Source organism: Myotis davidii, unplaced genomic scaffold (assembly GCF_000327345.1).
Source record: "Myotis davidii unplaced genomic scaffold, ASM32734v1 scaffold391, whole genome shotgun sequence".
Classification (NCBI taxonomy): domain Eukaryota; kingdom Metazoa; phylum Chordata; class Mammalia; order Chiroptera; family Vespertilionidae; genus Myotis; species Myotis davidii.
Window position 1 is genome coordinate 2,851,750 of NW_006284336.1, and position 7,595 is coordinate 2,859,344.

The following is a 7,595-nucleotide window of genomic DNA, read 5'->3' on the forward strand; positions in this document are numbered from 1 at the left end:
TCTGTTGGTCACCAGCCATCCTTGCCCTTCTGTGACTTGTAGCGCATCACCCTGATCTCTGTCTCCAGCCTCACACAGCCTCTTCCCTTGTGTTTCTGTGCCCTCTCCTGTACTTATACGGACACTTGTCATTGGATCTATCACCCATCCTAAATCCAGGGTGATTTCATCTCCAGACCCTTAATATTTACACTTACAAAGACTCTTTCCAAATAAGGTCACAGTCTGAGTTTCTGGTTGCACATAAATTTTGGAAAGGCGCTATTCAACCCAGCACTCTAAGTAATGGGAACAGGGGGTGGACCAGGTCTCTCTGAGTGCAAAGCCACTCTGGCAGGGGACACCTGGCTGTGGTGATGCCACATTTATTCACATCACCTCTGGCTTCCCAGCTTCCTACTGAGTTCCCTTCCATGTTCCTTATTTTGTTATTTCAGGCTGGCTCCAAATCACTTCTTACAAGTGCAGAACAGACCTCTCAGAAGTCTCCCTAGTCAGGAGCATGGAGATCCCTAGAAGAATCACAAAGGCCTAATACCATTGGGAAACACTATGGTGCAGGAAATTAGAGAAAGAAACTGCTCTGGGAATGAGACCCAACACCAAGTCTTGTCTCTGCCGCTAATCATAAGCTGATGACCTGGGGTAAGTTACTTCAACTCTCTGAGCCCCACTTTCCCTGGCTATAAGTAGGGCATGAAATCCCTTCAGTATACATAAAGAAAATTATGGAGATAATGGTATGAAGGTTCTGAAGGTCCTGGTAGAGAATAGTTGACCAAGGAATGTTTGTTTTATCTGAATCTGCCCACATTTCTACAATGGGAGGAAAGCCAGACCCTTAGAAGGAGAAATGTTATTGGAGTCCCAGCATGTGAAAGGTGATAAATGATTGTTGATGTAGATATAACTGCAATATGTATCAGGCATACACTCATTCATGTGTACTCCAAACTGTAATCAATTATTGTCTGTAGGAATGTCTATGTCCCTCTCTATTTATCCACCCATCTGTCCATGATCTGTCTCTTTTGTTAAGTGCTCATATTATGTGCCAGATCTGTTTAAGTACTGCCCACCATTTATCTTCACACCATACCTGTGAGCTCTCCATTGTTATTACCCTCATTCACCAATGAATAAACTGAACCTTCCTGGAATCCACATGAATGTAGTGGCAGAGTTGACACTCAAACCAGGTCTGTCTGACGACAGAGCCAGTCCCTTCACTACCTGTAACACCATTCATGACTCTGGCCACAGGACAGCCAGAAGGTGCCTGGGAAACAGAAAGCAGCACCATGAACTCCTCCTGGCTGTGTCAGGGAAGGGTTGATGGAGAGGTAGCACAGCTCGACTCATCAGGGGCTCACCATGAGATGGAGAACACATGGACAGTGGAGCCAGACAAACCCAAGTTCATGCCCTGGCTCTGCTGCTCACTGGCTCTGTGACCATGAGAAACTGACAGTGCCTTTCTGAGCCCCTGTTTTCTCATCTGTTAAAAGGAGATAAAATATCTACAGCAAAAAAAATTGACGTGAGAACTCAAAGAATAAATGTTCATAAAATATGTAGAGATAGAAAAGGTGTAATGTTTGGCAGGGCCTACTGAAGCAGTACTCGACTAAAATGCATGCACACATGTATGAAGAGGCATGTACAAGAATGTCTGCCACAGCACCATGTGTAACGACTCCAAATAACCTAAATGTCCATTGACAGTAAAATAATAGTGTGTGCTACACTCACATATAGAGTAGCAAAAATGAACAAGGTACAACCACAAGCAACAACAAAATGAATCTCACATAAAATATAATGCTGAGCTAGGAAGCCAGTACATACTGTATGATTCCATTTATGTAAAGTTAAAAAACCAGCCCTAGCTGGTTTGACTCAGTGGCTAGAGCGTCAGCCTGTGGACTGAAGGGTCCTAGGTTCGATTCTGGTCAAGGGCACATGCCTGGGTTGCAGGCTCGATTCCCAGTAGGGGGCATGCAGGAGGCAGCCAACCAATGATTCTCTTTCATCATTGATGGTTCTATCTCTCTTTGCCTCTCCGTTCCTCTCTGAAATCAATAAAGATATATTTTTTAAAAAGCAAAAACTGATCTATGGGGTTAAAAGTGGGGTAGGGGTTACCATTGACAGCAGTAGGGGATGGTAGTTAGAAGGGAGTACAAGGATGTACCTTGGTTGTTGGCCACAATGTCTTGATCTGGGTGCTGTTCACAAAGAGATGAGTTTGTGAAATCCATCAACCTATACACTTAGGATCTATGAACTTCCACACAAATTTATACTTCAATACAAAGTTTATTTTTTTATATGTTTTTATTGATTTCATAGAGGAAGTGAGAGGGAGAGAGAGATAGAAACATCAATGATGACAGACAATCATTGATTGGCTGCCTCCTGCACATCCCACACTGGGGATTGCAAGCAGGACATATGCCCTGACAGGGAATCTAACTGTGACCTCTGGTTCATAGGTTTAAGCTCAACCACTGAGCAACACTGGCTGGGCCAAAGTTTCCTTTAATTATATGGAAAAGCAACTGATACATAGAACATTTTCAGTAAGTGCTCATTTTCTTTCCTCAAATGATTCAACCATAACCTCTGCAAGAAAAGAAAACTCCACCTGTAAATGATATCTGTAGTGATATCAACCCACTGGGGCACCAATAATTTAGGGAAATGGCCCAGAGGGAAGGTGAGAAATTTGGATGGAGGGGGTGAGGAGGACACATTTGTTTGTCTCTGAGGGTTTCCTGGGCTGGGACTTCTGATCTATGTCAAAGTGGGAATCCATCAATGGCTCCATCTATTTTTGCCAAAAGGTTTGAAAAATTAAGCTGGGCTCTCAATCATATCCTCTGCCTCTGCCTACCTCACCAGCTTCCTCCTACCCACCGACATCCAGTCACACTGACCTTTGTTTGACTTCTTCTAGAATCCCTAGTCTCAGCTTAGATGGCAACCCCTCAGCCAAAGCTAGCTTCTCCCTAGATGGTTCGTTTTCATAAACCTCTGTTCTTCTATGACATTGGAATTCTCTCCAATGTTAATTTCATGAACACTGATTTCACTGTTTGCTTGTTCATTTTCTGTCTTCTCTTTTACCAAATTTATGTTCATTTTTAAAAAATATTTTGCATGTCTAATATGTCAGCAAACACTTTTCACATTGTAGGCTTTCAAAATAGAGTTATTAAATAAATTGAATAAAAAGCATCTTACATTTGTTAGAAGAAGAATAGATTTTCTTACTAAAATATTTGCCAAGCAAAAGTATTTTTAGTCAGATAATTCCAGATCACAATGATCCTCCAAATCTAAAATTATTCAGCTACAAGCATTTTTTTTTTCAATACAGGGATTTCAGATTATAATACAGAAACCAGAAATACATGAATGAGTAGTGAAGGCCAGATGTCATTAAAAGGTGTGGTAGGGGCAGTAGCAAACTGAAAAGCCAACATGTGACCAAGCAAAACGCAGTAACTATGGATCTGCCCTATCCAACTGCTGCCATTTGGGAATGCAGATCTTTTTGTCCAGTTCCCCAGTTTTCTAAGAGAGGCCCAAAATCCACATTTTTTGTATGCACACTCTGCCAACTTTTTAGTATTGGTAATCAATTTAATGTTTCTTAAGAATATGTAGCCAGCGTGTAGCTAACTCTGACCCCGATCAGCTATTTAATAAAAGGGACACAGGGTAGCAGAGAGAGGAGACGGCTCATTCTAGATCTCACAGTTTGTATGTGGCCAGATGTGTTCCGGGACCTGGGCTCAGAGCTCAATGACATTGCTGCTCCACCCACAACGAGAAAGACCTCCCTGCACACATCTGGCTTAATTGAGATAAACCAGCCATCATAGAATTCAATTACGTCTTGGAATAAGCCCATGGCATTGAGAAGATCCTAGTGCCTCCCTTTATTCGCATTAAATGAAAGCTGGTAGCCCAGTTGCAAGGTCCCATCGCAACCATCTCAGGAAAGGGAAAGGAGGCTGCTTGACCATTTCATATGCATTTACAGCCAACCTGGAGTCAGAGTTCCACACCAGGTGCCCTGCTTGAAAACGCTTCTTTGTGAAGACCCGAGCCCTCTCTGCTGGCGGCAGCCCCCTTTTTAATTCTGTCTCAGCAGCTTGGGCCTAACCCTGTTATAGAAAGAGTCATCGTAAATCTGCGTGAAGTTTCTGATGATTAGTTTTGCTTGGAATTGGGCCAAAGAGCCCAGACTTTTGCCAATTCCACATGTACATGTAAGTTCTTTCAAGAAAGAATGCATTAATCCTTCCCACTGGGCTGGGGATGAGGAGTTGAGGGGCCCCGTGGAGGAGAGCACCTCCCTGACTCGAGTCCTATGTGTAAAGAGTGTGCCAGGACCACTTAACAGGCATCTCCATAAGTGGTCTCACTCTATCCTCGCGGCAGCACTGAGGGGCACTGAGGGGCCGATTAGGACTTTTTTAGGCAGATGAGAAAATGGAGACTTGGATTTTGAGTAAGTTGCCCAAGTGCATGCAGCTAATAAGATGTCAGCTGGGGTTTGACCCTGTCTTACCCGATTGCAAAATCCCTGTTGCAGGGACACGGGTAGTTCATTCTGTAACCAAATGATGCCAAGCGCTGCGTTTTGCCCATCAGCCAGTGACAGACAATCCATGTCACTGATCACCCATCTCCCCGGCTTCCTTCTCGCTCTTCTTTCACACTGGTGATGTGCAAGGTATGGTGGCAGTTCACTCGGAGAGGAGATAGAAAAACAAGGAGAAATGAAAGAGAAAACCAGCCCATGATAAAAAGTGCTTACTAAATGCATTTAATGACTCAGTGGTCAGTCCTGGCAGCGAAGAGCTGGGCTCTGGTAGGGTGCAGTGACTGCAGTCATTTGAAGAGAATAGGGAGGCAGTGTGCTGAGGTCAGAGTCAATGGATTGGGTTTCAGGCAATCGAGACTTGTACCTCTTCTCACCTCTCACTAGGTACGTGTCATTGAGTGAGCTGACTTGTGCCTCCCTCTTCGCCTTCTGTACCCAAAACAAGGCTAGCACAGCCTGGTGACAGACTAAATTCCCAGTCCAGCCTTGAGCGGGGAAGAAGCTGTCAGCAGAGAATGGCACATGCTTCAAGTTAACCTGCACACCTGTGTGAGCTCCCCTGCTCTCCACCTTCCTCCTGTTAGCTTGGCTGAGAACCACATCTGCCTCATTCCGACGACCCCAGGGTATGGGAACAGGAACTGGAATATGTGAGTGTGTTGGCAGTATAAATTTTGTTGTCACAAAAAAGGAGCAAACTCGCCATTCCCAAGCTGAAACTGGCTGGATTTTAGGGTATTTGAGTTTCTTCCTGACAGTGGGACCTGCAGGGCAGGAATGTCTTAGAAGAGGAGCGTGTGTGTGTGTGTTGGAATCCTAAGCAGAGTAAAGGCAACTCCTCAACCCTTGTTGGAAAGGATCTCCTGTAAAGGGGATACTGAAGAGTGTAGAACTTAGAAGGAATTTACACTCGATTCCGCATTAGGCTGGCACGAGCAAGGCAGAGTGTGTGGCTGCAAATGCAGGTGGGAAGGTAGATTGGAAGCCCGTGGAAATTCTCTCCTGATGGCTTCTATTTCTCTGCTCAAGGCTGAAATGAGAAATTCACTTGTGACCAGAGAAAAGGATGGGGGCGAAGGGAGGAGGCTGATTTTAGAGCATGCAGTGATTCATCCTTCCAAGCTACTATCTCCCCACCAGATGGAGGGCAGAGAAGCAACCATTGCCAAGCAGGTTGATATTCCACAGGGTCATAATAATCGTTTATCAACCACCTTCTTTCATTTTACTAGTAACACCAAGTTGAAAAGAGATGATGTGACTCCTCACTTCTAGTGATAAATTAAGGCAGTGGTTCTCAAATACGGAGTCTTTAAACTCTTACCCCCAAAAGATACTTGGCAATAGTTAGAAACAATGTTGATTGTCACAACTGTTGAGATGGAGCAAGTACTGCCGCCTATATCAGGTGAACAGGACTATGGATGCTGCTAGACGTGCTACAACACACAAGACAAGACAGTCCGCAACAAGGAATGGCCCAGACCCAGAGGTCAAGGGCTTGCTGGCTGGAAAACCCTAGCTCAACGTGAGATTTGACTGGTACAAAGATCTCTTACGCTCCCAAAGCAACCTGGGCTTGAGGTGAACTAAAAATCCTTGAATGCCCCTCTCCCTCATCTTGTCCCCCACACTCCTCAGATAATTGATTTTGCTGGACCTCAATGTGTGACCTCGCATTTCCTCAAGGTTCCTACATTATAGAGTTAAACAACCAATTACTGGAAACCTTTGGGCATAATAATTGCTGGATAGAGATTTGTGGTTGAATCAGGAAATAACCAAAGTCAATTTCCAACGGAGAGAACCCCTGAAAGAAAGAAGCTAATAGAAAAATTGGACATTCAAGGATGTGTTATGAGTTTGAATGAACTGCAGGCTAAAATAAACTAGCTGATCGCCCAACACAAATGGTGATTGTGGGTTGAATTTGGTTTAGGTATACTGCGGTTGTAGGTAAATACACTGAATGCTAATGGCTTTATAATAGTCTTATTAATTCACCCTTCGTAGTTAATGTCTAAGATAAACTCTGTGTCTTTAGAGTAATTTATGCATTGCACTTTTAGAGAATTCCAATTGAATGAATATGAACATAATCATTTTGCACAAATGTTCTCTGAGGAGGGAGCAGGAAGTATGAACCCGGGCAGAGACTCCCCACTGCTTTATTCATAATGGATCAGCCGATTCATTCCTTATTAATTTAATGGAGTACAAGTAAGCAGCGTAACAGCTTGAGTTTAGGAGTGTTTCACAAATGGGGCTTTTTGTCTGTAATCGCTTAATCCTGCAGGCTAGGCCTCATAAATTGAATAAAAGAGGGAGCTGGGTTTTAATTAAGTCCCAGGAATGAGGCTGCGTCAAAGACACAACCACCCCGACAGACACAGGGGTAAAGAGTGTTTGGTTAATATCCCAAACTAACAGCCTCCTGGCCCAGGGAGACCCTCCCTGGAACCTTTTGATGTCTGGCTGGAGGGGAAATCCTTTCCCCTTCATTGGCCTGCTTCACGAAGGGCAGTGAGGAGAGAGATGACTCTGAGCTCTTGCCAGCCCCAACCTTCCCACTGAGCTGGTGTTCAAGCAAGAAAGGCATGACTGCTGCCTTCCCCCATTTGCATCTGTCCACATCTGCCTGGGAAACACAGACGGTTGACCAGTAGCCCAGTTGGTAGAAAAAGTAAGGAATTCTTTTCCAGCAACTTATGTGTTCCATGGGGTTGACCTGGATTCATATAGCAGGCTGCACACTCTAATAGTGAAGGCCCTTGACTAGGGTGGTGGTGAAGCTTTGCAGTGTATGATAACGATACAGAAGTTTCTGAGGTCCAGCACTTTGTAAAATAGTGACTCACTGAGGACATTCCACGGAGGAAGCTAGCATCCTGGTTATCACTTCCTACATAAAGTAGAAATGTCCTTCATGGAAAGTGGGACTATAAACTCAAATGGAACACTTTCCCACATCTTTCCC